Consider the following 26,134-nt stretch of genomic DNA (forward strand, 5'->3'; position numbering starts at 1 on the left):
TTTTGCGGAATACCTTTGGGTTTCTGTATAAGAGAGGTGGGTCACGTGACTATATTGAATCCATCTAGCTTTGTTTGTCACGATCGCCAATCAGGGGCCTAGTGTGGGCTAATCAATGAGCCATCCTCACCCTCAAGTTGTGACGTGCCTTTTGTGGGCGGGGTTTTGTTGGTAAAACCGAGAGTTTGATGTTTTCAGGGGGATCGAGCAGGGAATATACGCTAAAAAAGAACGGATCGCAGTTTAATGCTATACTCGGGCTTGCGCATAACTCAGAAAAATAAAAAAAAAAAGATTAGCAGTGGCTTAGCTCGGTTATGCCAGGATATACGTAGCGTGAGCTAAGGTTCAGATGGCTATTCTTAGCTTTCCTGGTTGTGTAGGATTAGCTTGATTATCATGCTTACCGCTGCTTCAATGACACACACACGGTATACGCTTTACATGACACATGTATATTTGATTTGATTGATTGTGGTGTTTAACGCGCCGACGCAACACAGGCGATGAGGCGCGCCGCAGTGGAGGGCTCCGGATTAATTTTGACCACCTAGGGATCTTTAACGTGCGCCGAAATCTCGAACACACGGGCATTTTTGCTTTTCGCCTCCATCAGAAAAGCGGCCGCCGCGGCCGGGAATCGAACCCGCGACCTCGTGCTCAGCAGCGCAACGCCTTAGCCACGACACATGTATATTTATCAAGCTACTCCGGCGCAGCGTGACCAATCGTCCCAGAGCTAAGCTGGTTCCCCAGGCGCACGCCGGTGTTTTTGCGACGCACGAGCCATTGGTTCCACACCCGGCCACCCCTCGCATGATCATCAAGTGGACCGGGCCGCCATGCACGGAACGGAGGTCGGCGAAGACGCTTGGCGTGTGGTGTGTGTGAGAGACGCCTAGCAGCGAACAATGTTTTGTGCGTCGTGTGATGCCACTGCTTCTCGCGCTTGCGCAGCACGACTCTCCAGGAGCCACGCGAAACTTCTCAACCTCGGCCAGTGTAGCGTACGCTACAGAACGCGTGTGTCCACGCATGTTCGTCCCTCGTGGAATCGCCCTGCAGTCTTCTCAGTCAAGGCGCATAGCTGCTGCGTCTCAGGAAGGGATCGCGTGACAACCGAGCGCACGGCGGCGCGGACTACATTTTGGCGTTATATCGCAACGCATTGGAGCCGCCCTGCATATTGTAGTAAATCGTATTTGAACTGCCCGCGCAAAGTTCACGTGGTTTGGATGAGTCACGCAACAAGTATGACAAGGAGCCGATGGAACGATTCACATGCAGCACAAAGCGCGTGCTGGACTTCTGTTGATGATGATGATGAAGTTGAGGTTTAATGGCGCAGCAACCTTTCGGTTATAATGCGCCAAACACAAGGTAAGAAGATATCAATGTAAGTTAAAAGTTTTGCTCAAGGTATCATAAATACAGAAATGATTATTTTTAAAAACAGTTACGTGAGATGAAGTAGCTAAAACTGGTGTAAAAAGCCAGTGTCTCTGAAAAATTCAAAAACTTTAGTCAAAGGTACCATTGGTTCATCACCAAGTAAAAGCATTGAGTGTAAGGGTATAGAAAAGGTGTATAAAGCTCTAAAATGTCTAATGCGGGCCGCTTCTAGGTATGGACAACTTATTAGGATATGTAGCACAGTAAGAGGTTCTCCGCAGTGCTCACAAATGGGTTCCTGTTCCTTTTTCAACAGGAAGCCATGTGTCAGCACGGTGTGACCTATACGCAGCCGGCACAAAATAACCTCGAAGAAACGATCTCGGTGTCTACAACTTTTCCATTCAGATACGTAAGGTTTGACTAGATGTAATTTATTTCTGGTTTGTTTATCCCATTCAGACTGCCAGTACAACTTCATTGACTTTCGTATGCTGTTTCGAAGGTCCTGGTAGGGAAGCTTTAACTCTGTTATTTCAAGATGCTTGGTCTCATATGCTGCTTTATCAGCGGTTTCATTTTCTGGGATGCCGATATGGCTTGGTATCCAACAGAAAGAAAGAAGTTGTGGTTTTTTGGCACAGCAACCTCTCGGTTATAATGCGCCAGACGCAGGGTAGAAAATCCAACAGAGGACAATTCTGACCCCTGCTAATGTAAGGCAGCACAGTCGGTTTTTTAGCTCACCTACAGCTGCATTCTTTGAAGGGACAAGGGAGGTTACAGCATGTATGGCACTCAAAGAATCTGTAAAAATGGCCACTTTTTTTACTCCCTTTGCTATTACATCTTCAACAGCTGAGGTTATACCAAGAATTTCCGCAGTAAAAACGCTACTCTCATCAGCAATCCTCTTTGCTACTGTCACTGGTGGATTGAAAACAGCAAAACCTGCATGACAGGAGGTTTTTGAGCCATAAGTAAAGTAGTGACAATAGTTACTGTACTTGTCTTTAAGTTCGTGAAATTCTTGGCGCAAAATTTGGTGTGGAAACATCTTTTTGTCGTATTTTAACAAGGATAAATCACATTCGACGGCCCTGTGGTCCCAGGGGGCCACAGCGTCCGAAAAACTCAGAAGGTTTGACGGGCAAATCTTGAACGAATACCGAGACATGTATTCCTCCAAACGAAGGGCAAGAGGGCGGAAAACTCTGGGCTTGTTTGCATACAGTTTCTTGTACCTATTCTCAAACACTTCACCAGCTCAGGGATGGTGCTTTATACATGCTGTTTTGGCTACATATACTCCACTTAAGTATACCGACGGTCCTCCAGGGGCCATTCAATGCACTAAACGTAGACTGTCGATGGGGGAGGTGCGATATGCACCTGTGGCAAGTCTGAGGCCCAGATTGTGTACTGGGTCGAGTGAGGTGAGAACAGACTGGCGGGCTGACCCATACACGATAGAGCAATAATCCAGACGAGACCGAACCACCGAGCCATAAATTCTTAGCATACATGTGCGGTCTGCACCCCATGACTTGTGCGACAAAATTTTCAGTATGTTCAACGTTTTCAGGCAGGTTATTTTGAGCTTCTTTATATGAGCTGCAAATGTCAATGTCGAGTCAAATGTGACACCTAAGAATTTGTGCTCGCGGTGTACTGGAACGGGTACATCCTTAATTTTTATATCAGGGTTGGGATGCATACCTCGTTTTCGTGTAAAGCACACACATGCACACTTCTCGGGAGAAAAACGTAAACAATTTTCATCCGCCCATCGTTGTAACCGATTTACCGCAGCTTGGGCCTGCCTTTCACAGATCGAGAGGTTACAGGAGCGAAAAGCGATCTGCAAGTCATCCACATAAAGGGAGTACATGACTGGCCGGGGAATAACCTTTGCCAAAGAATTTATCTTTATGGCAAAAAGGGTCACACTCAGTACACTGCCCTGAGGAACTCCATTTTCCTGAGGGAATATACGGGATAGTGTATTGCCAAGTCTTACATTGAAGGTTCGTTCCTGGAGAAAATCTTCAATACATGAAAACATTCGCCCTCTGATTCACATTGCTGCTAAATCCTTGAGAATTCCATAACGCCAGGTTGTATCATAAGCCTTTGCCATATCAAAAAATATGGCAAGGCAGAACTGATTATTAACAAAGGCATCTCGTATCGTTGTTTCAAGCCTCACCAGGTGGTCAGTTGTAGACCGAAACTGCCGAAACCCGCATTGAAACCTATCTAGATAACCAGAACTTTCAAGAATAAAAACCAACCTAAAATTCAACATCTCAAAGGTCTTGCACAAACAGCTGGTCAAAGTTATGGGTCGGTAGCTTGATGGACACTCTGGGGGCTTGCCGTCTTTCAGTAATGATATTACGATAGCCTTTTTCCATGCTTTAGGCAGCCTTACCTGTTTTCCAGATTTTGTTAAAGAACTCCAAAATCACTATTAAACACCCATCACTTAAAGGGACACTGAAGTGATATGTAAACATTGCGGGATTACTAGCGCAAATTGTAGTCCGGAGTCCCCAGGCCACGTTTCGACCACTCTAGGCGCGTTTACGCGATTTTATTTAGTAGAAAAACTAATTCGTAAATGCTGTCCTCCTCTCTTTACGCTCGCCCATTTTCTGTGGCGTTTTCGTGTGACGTCAGGAGGGGATGAGCTGGCAATTGGCTGCGCCACGGCTGCGCTACTGCACGGCTCCCCGGCCGACAGAGTCAGTCGGCCCAGCGTTTCGTCCGCCGGCCGCCGGCGGGTCGTCGCAATCAAGGAGGTTAAAAAAATTGCTTGGTCGCAATTCGTTCGCTTAGTTGAAACGAAGCCAGGACACGTTTGTGAATGAAAGAATGTGCCTTTCTTTACTTGGTTTGTTTGTACACTGTATCTAGCTCCAAGTCAAGGTCGCTTCACACAAGCGCGGCACAAGCGCACATGCGACGCTTCGCTGACTGGTACGCCAGTAGGAAAATATAAGGCCTCTTGAAGGCGGGAGAAGAGTCAGTGAAGTCAATATAGGTACTAAGGAAGTAAAATCAACTGACATTTTTACCGTACAGCGTAAACTAGGGTGCGGGAAGCACTTTTTTGCGCTGGGCGAACAAGCACAGCGGTCAGCAGCACGACTACGCATCTGCGAACGCTTTTCCGTCTACGAAATGCAATTGCTAGACGTGAGCTACTGTGGAAACTCGGGCGACGCTTACTGCACGATCGCAGTACAACAAATAGTCACCTAAGCTGCTTGAAATGCCAAAACTAAATAAAAGTGTAAACCGGTTGTACAATATATACCCTATATTAACCACGCCTCCGCATCCCGCTCCGTGGCTCAGTTGTTTGGGGCGCTAGGTATGTCACCGCAAATGTTTTGCAAGTCATGAGTTCGATTCCCCGTGGGTACGTGCTTTTTTTTTTGTAAGTTAACTTTTTTTTTTCCGCCGATGTTTTCTATATTGAGTTCACCTTTTTTTGGGCCGCAACGTTCATGGCTACACGAACTAGTTCACAAAACGCGCGCAGGCTGGCACTGGCGCGCTAGCGAGTTCTCGTTGGCGTGCTGTTGCCATAAGCACCGACTGCTTGCAGGCAGTGGGCACAGGCCAGAATGAACAGACCCTTGGCCTGGTGCGAACACGCTTTTTACGATACAGGCATGAGGGAGGCGAGCTCCAAATATGGGGGAAAAGCGCATGACATTTGGGCGTCTGCGGGTACGCGGAGGGCGTTCATGCACTGCGTAGGTCTCGGCTAGTGAATGCTACGACTACAAGCCGTCCTGGGAGGCTTATCTTGTGCATTTTACAGCCGACAACATGGCAGAAGCGCGGTACGATGATTACTGAGATATTGAGAATGCCCATCCAACAACGCCATTGGTTATGTTTTACAGAACCGAAACCGAAACCGAAACTTGTGTGATTGCTAACCTTGGGCATCGTCCAATCACGACGCCCCTCCTCCCAACGTCACAGCCTTAGTTGGTGCGGCCGCCGCAAACCGCGCATGGTAGTTTTTCTTCTTTCGCGCTTTGTAAAATAATTACCGATTTGTCAACTGGATAAACGATGAAAAGTGTGCTAATTTGAGCCAGTCTACGCAGTGCAAGCAAAAACGGGAGCTTGACAAATTCACTTCAGTGTCCCTTTAAGTGCTGCAGAAAGGCATAGTGAATAAGGTCGGGGCAGACAGAGGTAGCCTTGCACTGAGCTAATGCTCGTTTCAGTTCATGCAAAGTGAATTCTTTATTATATTCCTCTGTGTTATTGCTATAGTTCTTAATCTTGAACTTTTCAGCATTATTTTTATGTGCCAGGAATTCTTTTGTATAATTTTTATCACTAGAGACTTCTGCAAAGTGGGCACCTAAAACATCTGCTTGTATTTCCAGTAAGTTGCACGCACCGTCTGTAGAGAAAAGTGGTATGCTGAACCGTCTGTAATTGCCTTTAATTTTACGCAAATGGTCCCAGACCTTTTTTGTGGGAGTGGCAGCATTTATTGTACTTACAAAGCTTTGCCATGAATTCCTTTTGGCCACTTTTCTGATTTTCCGGGCGGCAGCACGGGCTGCTTTAAAGCTCAGACAGTTCTCTAAGGTGGGGTATCGTCTAAATACACCCCATGCCTTGTTCTGCTTTTTTCGGGATTCGCGACACGCATCGTTCCACCACGGCTTCGGTTGTTTGGGAATCCGTCCAGGTGTATGGGGGATCGCAACTTTTGCAACTGAAAGAAGTTCCTCGCAGATGTAAGTATTTGCCTCATCAACGGACATGCTGCTGTCAAAATGATCAAAGCAAACTAACTCCTTAAATCTTTCCCAATGTGCCCTCTCGAGCTTCCATCGGGGTGCACAGTTCTTGAGGGAAGGAAGGGTTTGCACTTCGCGCAGTAAGGCAGGAAAGTGATCACTTCCATGTGGATCATTCACAGCACTCCACTCATAATCCATCTGGAGGTCCGGCGACCCAACACAGAGGTCTAGAGCAGAGAAGGAGAAGCTTCCATTACCTGCAGAAAAATGCGTCTTATCTCCGTCATTGAAAACAACTAAGCTGTTGGTAGTTACCCACTGTTCAATGAGTTTTCCCCAGCTATCTATTCTTTCACCTCCCCACAAGTAGTGATGAGCATTGAAATCTCCCATAATAATTACTGGGGCTGGAAGTTGTTCAACGAGGTCATAAGTTCCTGTAAGGACACGTGATCTGATGGTGGCAAGTACAATGACACAACAGTGACAAGCTTGTTAATATAGACTTGTGCTGCAACAGCCTCCAGCGTAGTGTTAAGTTGTATCGACTTGAGAATTGTGCCTGGTGCCACAGCCAAGGCCACACCACCCGAGGCACGGGTGCAGTCTTCTCTGTCATTTCGAAGGAGGTGAAAGTTGCGAAAGATGTTGTCATGTCTTTTCGTTAGATTTGTCTCCTGCAAGGCTATTATGTTGGGTTCATATTTGTGTATAATTGCATGAATATCATCTATATTGTGCAATATTCCACGGCAGTTCCATTGGACTATTTGCACCATATGGGTGTCTTCTAGAGTTTTCGCTTTCGAGGTCAGGTGGGTGTGGACGAAGACATGCTCCCAGAGGCACTAGGGCACACCTCCATCTCCTGCTCTACCTCTCTTGCACTGCCTTCAGTTCCGTGAATACCATTAGGGGGACCAGGTGGTTTTCCCCGGCCCTTTGGCTTCTGCCGGGGGTCGGGGGGGTCCCCAGGTCGTTGCCGCCCAGGAGCAGCACCTGCAGCAGTGCCACTTCCTGAAGGCGCCTTCCTCTGAGGTGCGTCGACCGTCACCCGAGGACAGGAGGTCGATGGTGTGGCAGGGGTGGGGCCTGCACAGTCTTTTGGTGGCTTAGAAGCCACACCAGTTTCTTTGGTGGCCGGGAGCTTGGCTGCCGGCTTGACTCGTTTAGGGGGCTGTGGCTCTGCGCAGTTCGCCTGAGTGGACTGCGCCAGCGCCGGAAATTGAGGCAGCCCCGCCCCCTGACGGGCTACCTCAGCAAAGGACCCTTTCTGAGTGAAGGCCAGGCGTCGTTTGGCCTCCTGGAAGGACACATTCTCTTTCACCTTGATCGCTAGCAGCTCTTTCTCCTGTCGGAAGCGTAGGCCCTTCCTGGAGTACGCGGAGTGTTCGCCACTGCAATTCACACATTTGACTTCTTCTAAATCACAGGCGTCATTTCCATGTTCGGTACTAGCGCACAGTGCACAGGTCGGTTTTCCACGGCATGACTGCTGTGTGTGCCCGTACCACTGGCAGCGGAAGCAGCGCCTGGGGTTTGGTACGTACGGTCTCACACGTAGATTCAGGTAGCCTAGGTGTACGTTGTCGGGTAAGGTGGTGGAGTTGAAGGTCAGAACCAAATGTTTTGTGGCAATTTCCTCATCTTTCCTGCGGATCTTTATTCTTCGCACTGCAATAACATTTGTCTGTTCTTCTTTAAACCCCTCCAGAATCTCATCTTCAGACACATCAATCAAGTCTTCATCCGACACTACCCCCAACTTAGTATTTAAGGTGCGGTGGGCAGTTACGTGAACCTTGTGTGTTGATAGTTCTTTCATTGACAGCAGGGCATCTGACTGAAATTTTGCTTGGACCTCCTCAAGGAGATCCCCGGTTGGCAGCTTTTTAACACTGTAACTTGGTCCAAGTAGATTTCTCAGCCCTCTGTTTACGGCAAAGGGCGACACTTTCCTCAAGGGCTTCTGAGGGTCGTCAGATTGCATCACCAGAAATTTCTGGAAGGTCGTCTCAGTCAGTGAACGATTGCTGTTCGAGCTTTGCGAGGCATTAACTTCGGTGCGCCCTCGTTTAAGAGGGCGATCAGGGCCAAGATTTTTCTTCTTTTTCATGAAAAGTAAAGTGTTCGGCAGCGGTGCTGGTCGCCCACCACAGAGACAAACAAGGGAACGTGACTTTGTCACGCTAACCATACAGCGCTACTATAACCCCATGACGTCTAATCAAGGCTGATTATAACCACGGGGTTAACCCTCGCCACCAGAGGGGGAAAAGAGGAAGTTCAGGAAAAGAATAGGTGACAGGACAGGGGTGGAAAGGTGACGGAAAAGAGAAAGGAGAGAGAGGAGGGATAGGAAAAGGCGACTAGCTGATTTCCCCAGGGCGGGTCAGTCCTGGGGTGCCGTCTGCAAGAAGCAGGGGCCAAGTTGCGTGTTGTTTCAGATGAGGGGCCGTAAAGGTCCAAAAACATCCTCAGCGTCAACTCCGCAAGCAGGATTCTCTTGTCCTTGGACACGGCTCAGCCATGCACAGCTGGGGCGTGGGTGGGTCCAACCCACATGGGCTCGGGGTCCGCGGTGTCGCCACTACCGTCACCTTGAACTCACAAGGTGCCCATGCGGGGCTGGACTTCTGTGCTTTCTTCAAAATAAAAGAACAAGACGCTTGCTGACATGGATGCCTGGTTTTGCGTTTCCTTTCTAGAGCGCCACTGGACGCCGAGGACGGTTTTTCACGCGCGTATTTGACGCGGGCTCGACACACTGTCCTCCCCTCCCGCCCAAACTTTCGCAAGAGCGTCCCGCTACGCCTAGGCAAACCGCACTCCCCAACACAATTTCCCCGCACTCTCGTCCTCCGTTTTCTTTCAGTTTTCGCGGTTCCCATCGTTCACTCGGTTACGACGCCGTCGTTGCCGCCAAACCACAGTAGAGGACGCTCAAGTGCTTGACACTAAAATCGTGAAATTGCGTGGTTTTCTACGATGATACGAATGGTACAGTTTTGATAATCTCTGCCAAATTAGAGCGAAATAAATCCCGGTATGCTTTCCGTATACTCCGTATATACGGAATTCTTGCAGAGAATTATTTGGCGATTCTGGCCGCCTCATAGGAGTAGAAATGTTAATTTTTTAAGGGTAAGCACTCTTTTGTCATGTTTTTGTCAAAAATATTCCTTGTTTTATAGCGGAATTGTGTCACAATAGGTAAGAAGTACATATTTTCGCTATTTCCGCAACGTTTCAGGAGTGAAGCATCACGAATTCCGTTTAGTGGCTTTTACAAGCGTACAAAATAATCCGGGTAGTGATTTATTCACATAGCATGTGCGGAAAAGTGAGGGCTCAACTGCTTTGTTTTCATAATTTTAGTTTTGATATATTGAAAGACCAGCAAAAAACGAGACCAGAAAAAGCGAAAGAAAAGGAGAGGAGAAAAACGCCAAATGCACATTCACTAAAATACATGCAGACGGTACTTCTGTATTAGGATTGGCGACTGTTCTCTTTTAGGACGAGATCTCGTATTTGCCTCTTGAATTCTTAATAGAGGCATTATAGTAAATTTCACCAGATAGATTGTTCACGATCTATCTGGTGTTAATGACAACACCCATTTCTTGTAATTTGTTCTTCTTCAAGGAATGTGCCAATTTGAATGCCATAAGGAATAGTACATTCCGTCTAGTTCGGGAGCTCGGAGCTATGTCTTATTTTTATGAAGACCTTCAGCAATCTAAAGTAATAAATTTGCTCCGCTCAAAGCATTTAGTGTTTACTGAACAGTGGAGCCGTCCATAGATTGCTTATGCAGCCTTTTTAATTATTGTAAATCCTTGGCGCTACAATTCTGGTTAGTTGTGCATCAAATGTACGACTGCACCATCACATAACTTGGAGTCAAAGAAAGGATGTTCTGAAACTGCTTTTTTTACCACAGTGCAATGACGTGCTCAGCGGGACACTAAAGCCTTTTTCCTGTTCTCCCTGTGCTGCAAAAGAAACGCCAACTGAAGTTTTTTTTCCCAAAACCGGTTATACCGCGGAGGGAAGAAAAACTCTGGAGAGTAATAGGTGGGCACCGGCGCAAGGGGAGAAGTGGGGAGGAACACACGGGGTTTTTCACACTCATGGGGGGTCATGCTAATGCGGTGTCTTAGCAACGGCCCCAAAGCCGGCACACCGAGGCACACACGTCACTGCGCAGTCAAGCTGGTAGCGAATTGGAGAACGAAGCAGCCGGCAGTGGAGCGAGCGGAAGCGGGGGAGCGTCCATGTGCGCGGCCCCCGTAAATGACGTTTCCGGCTTCAGCAGAGCTGACGATGGGGCCTCTCCGGAGATTAGTTTTTTCCATGGGTTATACCAGAGTCCTCTGGTTATACGCTAGACTGGCCGAACTCTGACGGGGAGCGACTTTTTACGGATCCCGTTCCCTAGGGACTACACCATCTAGGCGGTGTTGGTTGGGGCCGGTATTCCGCGCGGAGAGTGGAGGAAAAATACTAACCGTGGGACCTCTGGCATTTAGCGTCTAGATAGTGCACATGTCTTTTACAACCGAAAGGGGCGAAGGGTGTGAATGACGCGAAAGAAATAAGAGAATTCATAGAGGCAAATGCGGCGTTAGTATTGTGTGTAGACAATGTATTCATGCGACTTGCTGACGTTGGACAAATGAAGGGTTGCAATAGAGGCATCTCTAGCAATTCTAGATAGTTCGGTGATTTTTGGAACATTCCGGTTACCTTTTGCTTGACGTATCGAAACCACACGTTTAAATAAAATCTTGCACACCAACCGGTCGCTTCACTGACAGCACCTCTCACTAGACAAGCCCGCCTGTCTGAAAATTCATTAGCTACGAACAGCGCTGGAACCCGAGTATCCTCCTACACGTGGAATAAATTGAGTCGAGGCAAACATGAGGCTGCGGACATTGCTACGCTCTGTGACGATTTAAGTCACTTTAATGATTTCAAATGGCAAACTTTTCGGCGAAGGAGCAATATCATCCCGTGCACGAAGGAAGAACTCCGTTGCTATGCATTGACGTGGACTCTACTGAGAAGTAATCTTATCGCACGAAGAAAACTATGCTAACTCAATTAATGACGATGGTAGAAGCAGCACGACTATCGGCTTGGTTTCATCGGGTAATTTTTTTTTTTTTGCTGTTGTGCTATCAGCAACTTCCTTTTCGGAAGCTTGTATTTAACGCCGATAAATTTCAACTGCCCGGGAGCTTATCGAGGAAACGACAGCGTCCTCATTCATTGAAGCCTAATTGAATTTCTAATATGTTTCGAAGTTCTTTTGCCCAATTGTGCCCCGCGGTGTGACACCCCGCCGAGCAGGGTTGCTGGCTGCTGGTGACATCGCAGTTGGAAAATACTATTCGACGTTCATTTCGAAACTGTCAGGCAACTTTGTCTCGAACGTCGCAGTGTTTACACAACTAGCTGTCCAGGTGCCTGTCCAAGGGCTCTGCGCACATCTCTGAGTGACTCGACCAGGCTCATTAATTTCGCTGCCTTGGTTTCAGGAATTCGCCGCGTTACATTCAGCAAATGCCTGCTGCAGATACTCGCCCCTGTCACTTCACGCAATTGAATATTAAAACGTTAGGGTGGCGATCCTTGGAATAAAGCACACCTCTCCCAAATAGGGAGAGAAAGCACAGTTTGCAGGGAGATCTGTTAGCTCCAACTTATGTTCCATTTTTATAGACATTAACACATCATTGCGAGAACATTAAAGCTTCGGAAATGGTGAGCAAACAGGAAAAAAAAATTATACAACTGAACCAAGAAAACTTGTATTCCACGAAGGCAAGTTCTCTGGTCAAAACGGAACCAGACTGAGGCTGCCCATCGTGCCCAAAGTTGCGTGCCCTGTTTTGTCACCATGCTGGAAGCTTCATCGTTCTCTCTCTCTCTCTGCTAATGTCAATACAAGAAACAATACTAATGAAATATCTGTATCACAGCCACACGTAGTTGGCCGCGCACGAAAAGAGCACAGTGTAAATACGCCACGCACCAAAATTTCTGCCCCTCACTCCAACCTGCAACGCCATTGGTATAGTCAAGCTCCACGACTTTCCGACGCTACCAACTGCATACTCGCCCTGATTCAACTGTCAAACCACGCCGAACCTTCCTCCCCCCAATATCCCCAAATGCACGTGGCCACGTTCATTCAGTGATTATGCGTTAACGCTTTTCAGCTGGCGAGGCCACTGTACTTTTATTTTCGTAAAGTTGTTAGCAGTAAAAAAGCAGGTGCATGTGGGTCTTGTTTCATGCGGAGAAATCCGCACGATCGGAAACCGCGCTGGTTGCTCGGACTCTTCCGCGCGAAGTTCTCGGGATGCTGCGGTTGCAAAGCAAGGGTTTTGTCAGATTTTTCAGAGAGAAGCGTGAACCGGGATTTCGTCCTTGAGACGACCATACTTTGATATGAATCTTAGACCTGCAGTCCCGCTTATGTAAGTTTTAATAATATCCAGAACCACAAAAACGCTGTTCATCAGTTCTTCTAGTTGTCAACTACAATTAAGAGATCAATGGCTGGATTTGGTTGTGCGAGTTTAATCAAAGTGTCGACCAGACCACAGTCTGAAATAAAACAATTCGACGTGATTATGGTTTTCAAAGCGGCCCCATCACCATCCTTCTCATTTCACCTCAACCATTGATATCCCACTCACGCTTAGAACATGCCGGATACCCCACAGTAGAGAGATTTGTCCTAGTCGCTGTTTTACCCCCATGACGCAGCCGCTTCGACGTAGAGTCAATGTGGGCCCGGCACAGTAGCACGTGAGCCCCTACATCCGAAGTGCCGACTTCCGTCTACTTGCCCACAGTTTCCATGACTAAAATCAGCCCCCCAGCCCCCTTGCTCCTGACGCCAAGCGCATACTCTGGCGAAGGCACACCTCGAAGCCAAACGCCTAACTCCCCTCACCCCTCTCTCCGCACCAACCCCCCCTTCTGAATAAATCGCCTTCACCTCTCCTCTACGACTAGTGCAGGATATGTTACCGGTGCTACAGATTCCCAACTAGCCCGTCGCAACAACGAACGTGGGCGCATCTCACTTTCCGCCTTACGGATACTTACATCTGTCAACCCCCTCTTCAATCGCTCCGTCGTCTGGATCCCTGGCCACTCGTCACTCGAGGGATATGAGACGGTTCAAGCCACTTCCCGCGCCATACAACACCGGGCATTTTCCTCGTGATCAGAACCCATGGACTAGCCTCCTTTACCTCTCACTGTTCCATCACGCTATTACGATATCCTCGACCATTATCGTACCCTTCGCCGTGTTCTGCCACAACCGTACCCTCAAATCATCTATGAGAAAGCCTTTATCTGGCGTCTTTTTGAAGAACCTATTACAACACACCCATCCTTCACTAAACTCCCCCCACACCCAATACCCCTAAATTGCCACCTCTGCCCTTCTTGTACTACCTACCACATGGTCTGGGCATCTAACACACCCGCCTCTTGCCCTAGGCTAACCCTTTCCCGAGCAGTGGGAGGGTCTGCTGACTAGCTCAAACCCTGCTGACCAGATCTCTAGTGTTACACGTGAAAGGGCTGCAGCCAAGGCCCAAGGGTTGCTAGACTGAGGCGAACGCACCCGTCCAAGTGTCGGCTCAGCCACCGCCGCTTGCTAGAATAGGTGTTTGGTCTTTCATCTGCTTCACCCCCCCCCCCCCCCCGCCTTTAAAAAAATACATTCTTGCCTTCCTTTAAGACCACCCTCGATGGATAACATCTACAACAATAGCCCTCTAATTTATTCGCGTCATGTGGCCTTCACATCAACGCTGTGGTGGAGAACGCGAGGGGAATAGCACGCTCGCGTCGTTAACAGCATACTACCCTTCAGTGTTTTTATAATCTCAATCAGTCAAATACCAAACCTGTTCCTATTGAAAATGTCGAGGAAAAGCTCAAATAGGCAATTAACGTCTCTTTCTTTTAGCTTTTCTAAATGCTCGTACTGGGCAGAGAAAAAAGAAAAAAAAAGAAACTTCCGAAAATGCCAATTACTTCGATCCTTTCAATCCATTCAATACAGCCACTTAAAAGAATGTGAAATCCAGATTTCTTCAAGGCCTCAGTGAAAAGTTCAACGTTAAAGGTAAAGGCCGAGAGGTCACCCGTCTGTCTTGCTCTAGAGGACAGGGGTTTGGGCAGACGATAAATTATCTTGAAGTAAAACTCTTCGTGAATATTTGTATGGCATGCGCAGTGCACCAAAATCAGGGTTCATGGCCCTTGAAACCGAAAACAAATTTTTCATTTCTTCTTTAAGTGCGCTTGAAGCGGTACAAACAAGCAGAAATGCTCCTTCTTTGTCAGAATAATTATGTGCCTAATGCCGGCCTCCCTGATCCGACATTTCTAAGGTTTCAACACCTCCTTAATTAGGGCGTAGACAGTTCTTGGCGCCACCGAACTGGATAAGCGATGGGTGCAGCGCTTGGGCTTTCAGAAGCTAAAAGCTATGCGGGATACATATTTTGCTCCTGTACCCAAGGGTAAAGATTCGATTTCCATCTTGGTGCGGGGAGGACAGAGTGGTCAGCCGGCGTGTCGTCGGAGGCTTTTAATCCTGCTGCCGCTCGCTTCTGTGCATACTTGTTCTTTTCGCGCACACCGTTAGAATGGTTCGCGCGGGACACGGTTTTTCACACAGACCCGTCTTCTCTGGAGGAAAAACCTAATGGCGGCTCATAACACAAGAAAGCTCCGGCGCATCCATTCAAATGGTGGAAGAAATAACAGTGGCAGAAAATTGCTCTTAAAAAGTAACTTTACACTTAGTTCGCTGTTGGACACAGCGAGGCGCTGTGTCCAACAGCGGACTCCGGGACTCCTGGCTGTGCGAGGCGCACAGCCAGGAGTCCCGGAATCCTAGAATAAGGACGCCACCAGCCCAGCACCTAGAAAAACATCGCCTGGTGTTTACAATAAAGCGCAATACACCTACTTCTTTTCCGTGACGATCTGTATGCTACACCTTTGAAATTTGGAACAAAGGTAAAGTTGAGAGATTGCTGCGAAGCTGTAGACACTGACGCCAGTGTGACATAAGTGATGGCTTATAGGAATTCTCCGTTTTATACCCGTGGTAATCTAAGATAAGGGGTGAGTGTCGTTTTCATTCCAGGTATTATAAGAGAATCCCTTCTGGCCGATGTGTAGTCCGTTTTATTTCAGGCCTAACATGCTGCTTCCAGTATGGCACGCGCTTCGAGATTTTAAGTTCGGAGCACTTAGTGGCCTGACTTGCTGTCGTAGCTTGTCCGGGGTCACGTTATCCAGCCGCCATTACAGTAACGTGGCGTGACGCACCCAAACGAACGGTCCGAAAAGATCGCATATTTCCTAGGTCGAGATAGAACCTGAGTCCCTCGCGTTAGGAAGCCGATGCCAATCCATTGCGCCACGGAGGCACAGGTTGCGTGATGGCAAGCGAAGTGCTGGGGGTGATCTTTTTGCGCCATGGAGGCTATCGTTTCTAGGCCAGAAATAAGTACACGACAATATGAAACAAGGAAAAAGCATGACGTAAGACATTAAAACACCCAAATTAATGAAAACTAAATCCAGTGTTTCTTTATAGGTGATTTCAAGGGCCGCGGCAGCATCTTTTGGCTACTATCAGGACACGCTAGGCTCATACTAAAACTAGTCTAGAGAGGGCTCCACTGCAAATCTTGGCGAATCACTGCTCCGCGTTTGGCAGCTTTCACGTTGAGTAGAACTGTTTTTTTTAGTTTCCTACTATGCCGAAGTGTTCGGTATCCTCGATTTTCCAGTCCTGGACGGTCCACGGGCAGTCCTAGGACTGCCTTTCGACAGGAAGACTCCAAGGAGTACATGGTAAAATTGAATGTTCCGGCGCCGAGCAGTAAACACGCAGCACTGAAGCAACAAAAAGAACGTTTATATGTGGTAGCGTATATATAGCGTGAGGCAGCTGCATTATCACAGCCAAGCGGTACAGAAACAGTGATCAGCAAATGGCAGATACAAAGGGCGCACGCGCAGCTGACACGATACATTGAACGCCGGGTCACGTCTCGGGCATTCTGCGGACGATTTGGGACTAATAGTCGAAGAGGCCCGTTATGTGCTGCGGTGCTGTACCCATGCTCCAGTGAGGATGATGTAGATATATGTTTATCTAACAATCTCCGGTGAAGCTTCCCAGCATCACTAACACTAATTGTATAAACATTGATTCCTGCTCCTTCCCCTCCTATCTCTAGATAAGCCTCCAATATAACCCGATTTTATCTCATGGTGTTTGCACTTGGATTTCTCTCTGCGTCCTGAAAAAGGCAATAAACTAATGAAAATACTCCGAGAACGCCTAAGCAATTCTTGTACATTGTAATGTGAAATAATTATTTTTGTTTATTTATGTCCACGATCTGTTGGACGATTGGGCCGTTACAGAGGTGGGGTAAAAATCTGACATATGAACCGTCATGTAAAACAAAAATAACGCATAGTAGGTACAAAAAAGTAATACATCATGCTTCTACATTCTATAGCTTAGAGGACATCACATACACCACAAAATAATAGAGTGAATGCTGGATGTAACGAACCCATACGTAATAAATTCCTGGATCTAACGATTTTTTTTTGATTCCCCGTTGCCACCCCCAAAGAAGCCAATGTGTTTGCGACATCTATGTAACGAAGGTGATGCAGCGGTTAACCTTGATGTAACGAAGCCAATGTGTTTGCGACATCTATGTAACGAAGGTGATGCAGCGGTTAACCTTGATGTAACGAACTGGCTGAGCTGATCAGTCATTGTTTTAGGGGCTTTTAATTAAATATTTGACAGAGAAATGCACTAATTCTATAAATACTAGTACCACTTTAAGGAGGCAGCTGTTACAAAACATTGAGGATCGTCAAAAAAATGTGGTTGATCCTTCTTTCATTGGAATCGGTAAAGCACGAAAGTGAAATGTGCCTTGAGAGGAGCATTTTAATGCTTATTGTGCATCGATATGAACTCGCACATCGCTATTTATATTTCGTCGGTATGGCACCGTTAGACGCATCAACATTAGACACTAGATTACATTTGCCAGAGCACTGCGCAAATCTGATTGAAACTTCAGGCGCTCACAAACCGTGCAAACGAAACCGAACGGGTTGTCAGCGAATCGTTTCGTGAAGTCACGGTCCGCTACAGCGAAAGGAGCATGATTTGCGGGTCCGAAGCAGTCTTGTGGGTGGGCTTGGCGAGCGACGTCCTGCTGGCCAGCGACGTCCCGCTGGCGGGTCGCTTCGGCAGAGGAGCAACTACATTAATCCTGCCCCGTGGCGTCTACCCCAGACGCTTGCGTAGCGACGAGCTCAGGTTGTAGAACGCGGCGGCGCGTTTCACAAGCTGGGCGGCGTTCCACATAGGCGTCAGACAAATAAACACGGCAGCTCCCGCTGCTATTCGCTGCCCTATCGAGGCGATAACTTTCGGCGCTCATTAGCCTCATGACGCACAACTGCGCTTCACCTTCGCTAGAAGGCAGCACCATCTGAATGAAGAACTGAGAGGGAAGAGAATAAGGCGCGTTCGTACTGCTATCCGGGACATGGTTTCTTACAATACACACTAGAGAGGAATCTGGCGCTAGTGTCTGTGTCGTCATGGGCCTCCATTATACCATGCGCTCACCTTCGTTTCGTCAATGGCTTGGATAGAAACGTTTCAGTGACCGTATATTCGAACACAGTGCCATAAAAATGCAAAGTATGGTGTGTGTCATAATATCAGTGAAAAAAACAGGCTGTTTTAAAGCTAAGAAAAAAAAGGTTCTGAAGCGTATTTTTGCGAAACAGTTCTGTCCACTATTCTGCAGACAAGCTGGTGGTTAACAACAATGTTAAAAGTTGGGGGAAAACTCATTAGAAACTCATACAATAATATTTTACCATTATTTAAAATAATAAAATGTTTGAAGAGCGTCGAAGTGTTTTGAGCGTGCCTACGAAAACGTCGCCTTCGTAGTGAACCGGTGCACCGACGATCAGGTACAGCTTAACAAAAATTGTTGCTAAGTGAGTTGCTTCATACTTGAAGAAAAAAGAAAACGTGCCGTTAAACCGTCGTCGACGAAGATAAGACAGGACGAGTGAAGGCGCCCGTATCTGTCGTATGTTGACTTCGTTGAGGTACGTTTGGTTTCTTTCTTTTTTTTCGTCGGCTACATCATTCGCGCGGCATATCACCCGCTCACTCAGCCGCTGCTTCGACTCCGGCATGACCAACGTTAGGTACGATCCCGCCCTGCCTGCTCTTTCACTGAACACGAAGTTGTCACGGCTCACGGCTACCACAGGGCAGATAGGAATTCGGCTACCTCGTAGCTCGTAGACGTGCTAACGCATAGTGAAGAAAGCAAATCCAAAAAACCACTTAAAGATCCAATTGTCATGCCAAACCCAAGCTAGAGCCCGGGTGTTCCTATAACTCCTCCCCCCACCTCCCGAGGACATGGATTCCCAGGTGCAGTTTCCTCTATAGTATACTTACTGAGAAACTCTAGGATCCGGGCATGACTTGGTGGCTCACTTGGCAGAGCGTTTCCCACCTCCCGTTGCGGCCAGACTAGACTGATCGTGTGGTCGAATCCTCGCCACGCCGCGGCAATGGAACTTCCACTGGCGATGTTATTTCCGTGACGGATATGACATCGGTGAGGCTTGTGTTCTCCGGCGTAAAACACTTTCGTGTTAAAACAAATTTGCCACGATGATTATTAAAAACAGAGCGACTGGCGCCGACCCCCGGCTAACGTAGCACAAACTTTAGCTTTTGCGTGTGTAGCGTTGTACCAGCTGAAAAGAGCAACTACACTTCAATTTATTATGGGCCTGTACAGCAAACTACCGCGCGTGTACCTTTATGAGTGCGGTGTCGGTTTGAGACATAATTTTGAGGTGCCAGGCCTGCCTGTCGGCGTTTATACCCCTTACGAAAATGCATAATTGGCCTTATATAAATATTGCCATATATGGTCACTTCAGGAATTGGGCATATCAGGCCATATATGGCTCTACCATATATGGCTACCCCATTTATGGCCTTATCAGCCCAATTCTTGACCCGGCCATATATGGCTGAAGCCCATAAACGGATGTGTCACGTATGTGTATATATGCCCAATTCTTGACGTGGCATATATGGGTGATGCCCATAAAACCGGTGATTCGACAGCCCTACGCTTCAGTCTGTTTGCGAAACATTCCTCCCTTGTGTCGTAAAGGGAAAATCGAGCAATGATTCCGGGTGTTTTGCGAGGCTTGGCTGCTAGGCGATGGATGCCAGCAACGTCATTGCGGGACAGGGGAGGTTCGTTCAATATTGTTGCGACGTCGTTTACATTCTCTACCAGGTTTTAGTTTTCCATTTGTTTGATTTCATGACATTCTGGGTTCAGTTGGTCGCTTCTCTATTCCAGGTTGTTCAGCGGTTCTTCTAAAAGATCCAGCTCGGGGTCGACTTTGGCATCAAGAGCCTGCCCTTTCTTCTTGATGCTCTTTATGTCAGCTTCGCGACGTGCAGTATCAGCTAGAAGAGTGTTCTGTTTGTCTGCAATCACCTGTACTGAATGTTCAATCGTTTCGACAGTAGTATTTAACTCTAGCAGGGAGTTAAGCTTCATTTCAATGTCAAGAAGGATAGTGACGAGGTCAAACAGCACTGTCCCGGGTGTCATCTCGCGAGTATCCTGCATGACTGCAATTTTTTTTGTTTCTTTTGAACTTTCAGAGACCTCTGATTTTGTTTTTTTTTCTTTCCAACCACTGCGAGCCCTCCTGATGCAGCACATCTGGCATCGCCAGAGCATTTTAGATGCAAAGCATCTTTTGAGCTCACCTTGTCCCTCCGTTGTCCAACGTCCAGTTCTCCTCCTTGTCCCCCTCTCCACACCAGCTGTGATAACGCCGCTGTCCTCCTCACCGCTCGGCTCGTCTCGTGCCGGCTCAGGAAGACACCGGCAACACTGTCGCTCCAGGAGCCCTAACCAGCTGTGATAACGCCGCTCTCCTCCTCGCCGCTCGGCTCGTCTCGTGCCGGCTCAGGAAGACACCGGCAACACTCTCGCGCCAGGAACCCTTAAAGGAGCCATGAAGAGAAAATGCAAGTTGGCTTTATTCGAAAGATTTCGTGTTTTATAGTGCCCCCAGCGCTTGTCCGGATACAAACGGTGCTTTATTCACTGAGAAATTAAACAATTTAGGTTAAAATTTTGATTTTCCCGCTCAATCGTGCGTTTTCGTGGTCCCAAGTGACATCACGGGAACCGACCGCTCTGCAGCCTAGAGTACCTTCATTCACGCATCCGCCGTACAGGGTAGAGACACGTAACGCTGGCGCCGCCATGTTCGGTTGCTCGCTCGCCGCCGAAGCAAGTCATTGTGTCAAAACCGCGCTAAAATTATCGCCGCAACGCGGTTTACTGAAGAAGTTTGAATCATATTGTCTGTTTCGCGTTGCTAGGTCTCGTGGGAAACGAAAAGAATAACGCGTTGAGCCCGTTGGCCCAATTGTGGCGGCACGGGACCGTTCAAAGGTTGTCTCCACCCTGTAGCGGTGTTGGTTTGTTCCCGCGTTTCTTTACGTTCCGTAACCTAGATGGCGCCACCATACCGTGGCAAGCGTTTGGTTTGTTTTTGCCCGCATTTAAACCTGGCTTGTTTTTGTTCTGGGAGAAAATATTCGTTCCCTGAAACAGTGCTCGTTCGACAAATGGGGTCACGTAAGACACCGTTGCTTGCGTCAATCGGCCAGTGTCGTCTGAGACAACCCCAAGCCCCATAGTGCTGTGCAGCTAAACCAAAGCACGCTGTGCGCAGTACGAACAGCAGAACGCATCAGTACTTCTATGTTTACATGTGCTTTCGTAACTTCCACTGTTTGTCCCATCATTCCTATTGTTTTGTAAAGAATGTGCCCTAAATTTAAGCGCAAATCGCTCGTTCGTCTAGTTTGTAAGCTCTACCTAATTTGCGTCTGCTTCTGCCAGCCTCCGCCAATCGCAGAGCTTAGCCCATGTGACATCACAGGTTCTGTTGGGGGAAATGAGCTGGTGGGTCGCATGACCATTCCCGTTTTTCCTAATTATGTAGCTTATTTGAGCGAAGTTTACGTTAAAAGTGGTGTCAGTATGATTCTAACGAGACAATCTTTTGAATGAACCAAACTTGTGTTTTCTCTTCATGGCTCCTTTAAAGTGGAAGCGTGCTCGTCTGATGCCGGCCCAGGAAGACACCGGCGACACTGTCGCTCCAGGAGCCATCTCATGGTCGGGGCTGTATCCCTTCTTTGTTGTTGCGCCGTCCACACCCCCACTGCGCATGCGCGTCTCTCCTCGATTCTCCTCTCCTCCAGCTGTATAAAAGCAGGTGCGCGCGCTGCGCGGCGTTAAGTCTGCTCGGAATCCCCATGCTTTGCATCACCACATAGTTCCCTGAGGGGAGATGCATGGTGTAATTTTTTTTTCCTTTCTCTCATTGAAGAGACTGTTCCTTAGACATACTCGAACATTTGTCAACGTGACAGACAAATTTGCATTCACTACTTGTCATGTGCGGTTCTCGACTTCTAATCTCCGGGCTACAGCACAAGCAACACAATCTTTCGTCATTCATGTCACTTTACAGCAAGACAATGTGGCAGCAACAGTGGATATTCCACACTAAGAATGAAATAACCTATGCAAACTTCAACCAACCTTCAAAAATCACGGGAACGGCTTAGCAGACGTGTTGGCCTGCCACCGCTGCTGCCAGAAATGGCAGGTCAGTCGTATCGTCCAGGTTTTTAAAGGTGCTGGGCGGCGGAATCTTCCATGTGTGACGTAAGCCACAGTCATTGAAGAAGCCCGGTTAGTTGTCAAGTGTTGCGGCCAGCGGTAGCTGGTCACCGTGAATCCAGGAGGGCTGCGCAGTCGTCGACGGCAGCAACTGCAAAAATTCCAGGGATGGCTTAGACGATGTGTTGGCCTGCCGCCGCTGCTGCCAGAAATGGCTCATAAAAAATCGTGCACGCATCGTTCCTATTGTTTACCTGGTTTACAGAACAACGTGGAGGCTTATGCAACTCGGCGTGGCCACATTGTTGTCAAAATGAGTGCTTGTTACTCACACGTTGACGAATCAAGACGCCTCTCAAGGGTAAGCATTTTTTCATATTCTCTCCCAACGTAAAAAAATGCGAAATTCCGATGGATTAGTCTCGCATGACTTCCCATTTTTAAGGTAAAAAGAAGGCACCGGTTCCGTGCCGCAGAAAGGTAATCTCTTGATCCCTCATAAAACTGCTCCCAGACGAAGCAATGCAACCTCTATAATTTTGTCGGGACGGAATCGTCACTGCCCTGAGTAGGAATCGCAGCCCGGGTCCCCACTTGAAAGGGCGCCAACTTGATTCCTGAATTTCGACCTTTGGTGTCTGTTGGCATTCGAATAGCTCATTGTTTTGTCAACGCTCTTCGGACAAAAAATTCCCGCGCCTTCCCGCGAGGGGAACACGAGTAAATGCAGAGCATTGGGGGTCGTTAACGCCGCGTAAAGTCGCGTTAGGGTGGGTAGTTGGGTCGTAGTTGCGTTGGTGTTGGTTTGGGGTAGAGAGAGGAGAGTAAAGTCGCGTTAGGGTGGAGCGAGCGTCAACCATGGAAGGAAGGAGGAACGCAGTGACTGAAGCACGAGCGACCGCTAGCCGCTTTATATTTGCAGCGCGCGCAGTAGAGGGAGAGCAGTACGGGGGGGAGAGTGCGCATGCGCAAGCAGCGCGCGCCCTTCCACGCCCCACCGCGCTGCTATCACGCACCTGTTACGCCGAGACCGCGACGGAGCGAACGGGCTGACTACGACGCATGCGCGCGCAAGCTGCTGTTGAGAGAGAGGAGGGAAGGAGGAGAGGCGCACCTGCTGCGGACGCGGAGCTGTGGACGCCGTCCGACGCAGGAAGAGGCGAGGCTAAGAAATGCTCTGCATTTAAAAGTGCTCGATCTCTCATGTAATGCAAAGAAAGCGCTTAAGTCATGCACAACCGTATATTCTTTGAACTTTGGTCAAGCTGCGCCCCAATATCCGAGTTGAGGACAAAGCGCCTAATAGTTGCTGCTTGCGTTTTTCAGTTCTGGAAAATATAGTTCTAAGGTGTGGTAAAGTCACCAGTCAGTAAGATCATTTTCAAATAGCTGTTTGCACTAGCTTAGATAAGAATTAAATCTACAAGCTTTTTTTGGCCAGCAATAGGTGTTCAGGTGCGCATAACGTTTCATCTAGGTTGCTATGAAAAGTCGAAGAACTGAAGAATTTAAACTCAGAAGTGGCCATAGTACATGTATTTATGCAATGAATCGTAGATTCTAAGTATGGCAACGAAATTTTTAAATCACTGCCTGCTGATTGATTTCCTCTCACCTGTCGAGGGCAAATATCCTATTTAGTTAGTGGGCATAACAGTGGTACGGAATGTTTAATTAAAATCCCGATTCAATCTCCGTTTCCTGGACCGTAGAAAATTAAAAGTGTCATGCGCGGGCTCTGTTTAAAATTGTCTGTAAATTGGAATTGCCAAAATGATTCTGTTCTTTTTTTCTAGTGTATACGATAACGGTATAGATTGCTGGATATACCACTTTCTGTTCTTGTGTGGGCATGCGCTGTTCAAATAAGGGCCTCTTTTCCGCCTCTGTACCTTTTTCTTTCTTTTTTCTTTTTACCCGCTGTTCGGTGGAAAGTCTAGCCACTGATTTGTTTTCTCGTTATTTGGAAGGGTTTACGTTGATTCTATTTGACTGCCAAGGCTTCTTTTGTTTTGTTTTCTTGATGTTTTAACTCTGCACTGAGTTGTAACCTAGTCAACAAATCCCATACAAACTTGATGTTCTTCCCTAATGTTTATTTCGAAGTACTTTTGTGTTTGTATTTTCTTTCCTAATTTTTATTGCCCTCCCCTCTACAATGTATTTTTACCGTGAGGGTACAATACATAAATACATAGAAAAACTATCTGTTGAAGGTTTTTTTTAGTACATTGTGACCATTCACAATGGAAAAAGAAATAATTTAGAATTTGCATTGATAGGGATGTATCACAAATTGAAAACTGCATGTAAAAGTGAACTTAAAAAAATCACTGATCACATAAATACATGCCGAAAATACGCAGCGCAACCCTTACTCATTTTTATGCAGCCCTGTTTTATCAGTTGAAAGTTTATTTTGGGAAAAGCAGGCAAAGCTGGTACTAAGTCGCGGAAGCCTGGAACCATAGCGAAGCTGCAAGATTTCTTTCTACGTGAGCACTAAGGACATATAACCGCACCTTTTTGCGTTTGAAATTGTTTATTTACATTTTGCATCGTTGCTTTGCACTGTGCTAGTAGTAGCCATTGCCATACGCATCGATGTCTTCGTGTTCTTCATGCCAAGCACTGCATGCACTGCAGGGCTTGACGACAGCTGCAGCGCGCGCATGCGCGCCATTTCTGGAGTCGCGTCGAGGTTTTGTGGAGCAGGTGTTGCGCCTGTTGTGGTGTTCTTGGTTGCTAGGCAAGGCGAGGTGCTCCTCGGGGTTTCGCCATTTTTTTTTTTGTTTCCAAAAGCCAGTACGCGTGCCCGGACGCTCGGCGGTCGCTGCGAGTCACGCGCACATGAGCGCTCGGCATTTTTTTGTATTTGTAACGGGTTACAGGCTGCACATTACGGCCAGCTGCCGCAGCTCTGCTGTTAAAAAAATTACGTTGAAAGGGAAACCTTGTGATTATGGTTTTATGCACGTCCCAATAAGCTTGATTTGTGGTTTTTCTATTCTCCTAAAAGTCAAGCACCGGTAAGCAACCGTTGCCTGCTGCTAAGTAGGCAGTGTCAAATTTGCTGCTTTAATTGCACCATGAGCCTTTTTGATGCAAACGCTTGCCTCTTTTTTGTGTTATTTACCATACATTTTACTTCTTGCTATTTCCGTCTGTCCCACGTTCTCCAGGACACCCGTCGCCGCTAGGCTGCTTATGGGGTAGCAGCTGACGCAGCTCCTGGTGATGCAGCACCAACCCTTAAGCCCATTGCATTCTTGGGCAACGAACCTGGGACCTCAAGTGCACGACCATTTGTTTGCCTTCACTGCCATGAGCACCTAGAAGAAATAAGCACTTGTATGAACTGCGGTCAGGCCTCCAAGGAAAAGGGCAGTTTTCTGCAGATGCAGATTGCTGACACATTTCGGTCATTCCCAGAAAATGACCGGATGTACAAGGTTTTTTCTAGAGCACCTAACGAATCGGGAGACCATGAGTTACAGTTCATTGTAGATGACGCCAAGTATCGGCAACATCCCGGTCGCTCCAAGTGCGATTTTTCTCTCTTTAAATATTGATGGGGTTCACATTTTCAAAATACGGCTATGTCTCTTTGGCCACTTCGCCGCATCATTCCAGAGCTGCCGCCTCGTACGCGCAAAAAAGTTCAGATTTTGACTCTGTTGTGGTTGGGGGAAAAGCCCAAAAATGAATACGTTTCTGAAGCCTTTCTGTTTGGAGGGGATGGCACTGGCAAAAAACGGGCTGACCTGGCGGGATCCGGAAACGGGCCAGCAAATAGTTTTTATATCAAGGCTCCACTCTCTTCTGTAGACACCGTTTCACGGGAAATGTTGCAAGGCATAAAGAAATTTAATTGGCTTAATTTAATTAAAAGCCCCAAGAGTACTTTACTCACTTCCAAAGAAAGGGACTGTGTGTGTTTATCCACCAGGAAAAAAAATAATTAAGGAATAGTCGGCACATAAAGCGAAACAAACGAGAAAGTGCGGCCAGGCCGTGCAGTAAAAGGCGGGAAAGGGCCAACAGTTTTGCATCCTTTGCCTCAGTTTGACTGCGGCACAG

At 47.5% G+C, this 26,134-nt stretch overlaps 2 protein-coding genes across 2 annotated transcripts in view; both read right to left on the reverse strand.

The window, feature by feature from the left end:
- The window catches only part of LOC144163423 (cholecystokinin receptor type A-like), a 291,048-nt gene extending 270,769 nt beyond the window's left edge, over positions 1-20,279 (reverse strand). Inside the window, exon 1 of the mRNA XM_077694407.1 lies at positions 20,116-20,279. The gene's annotated coding sequence lies outside the window, so the exon portion shown is untranslated. The remainder of the gene's footprint in view (positions 1-20,115) is intronic.
- A 1,191-nt stretch (positions 20,280-21,470) lies between these two features.
- Positions 21,471-26,134, reverse strand: part of LOC144163424 (uncharacterized) — a 204,055-nt gene continuing 199,391 nt past the window's right edge. The window contains exon 3 of the transcript XR_013320927.1: positions 21,471-22,205. The gene's annotated coding sequence lies outside the window, so the exon portion shown is untranslated. The remainder of the gene's footprint in view (positions 22,206-26,134) is intronic.

This window comes from Haemaphysalis longicornis, unplaced genomic scaffold, assembly GCF_048455015.1.
Source record: "Haemaphysalis longicornis isolate Haplotype H1 unplaced genomic scaffold, Haemaphysalis longicornis Haplotype H1 scaffold_12, whole genome shotgun sequence".
Classification (NCBI taxonomy): Eukaryota; Metazoa; Arthropoda; class Arachnida; order Ixodida; family Ixodidae; genus Haemaphysalis; species Haemaphysalis longicornis.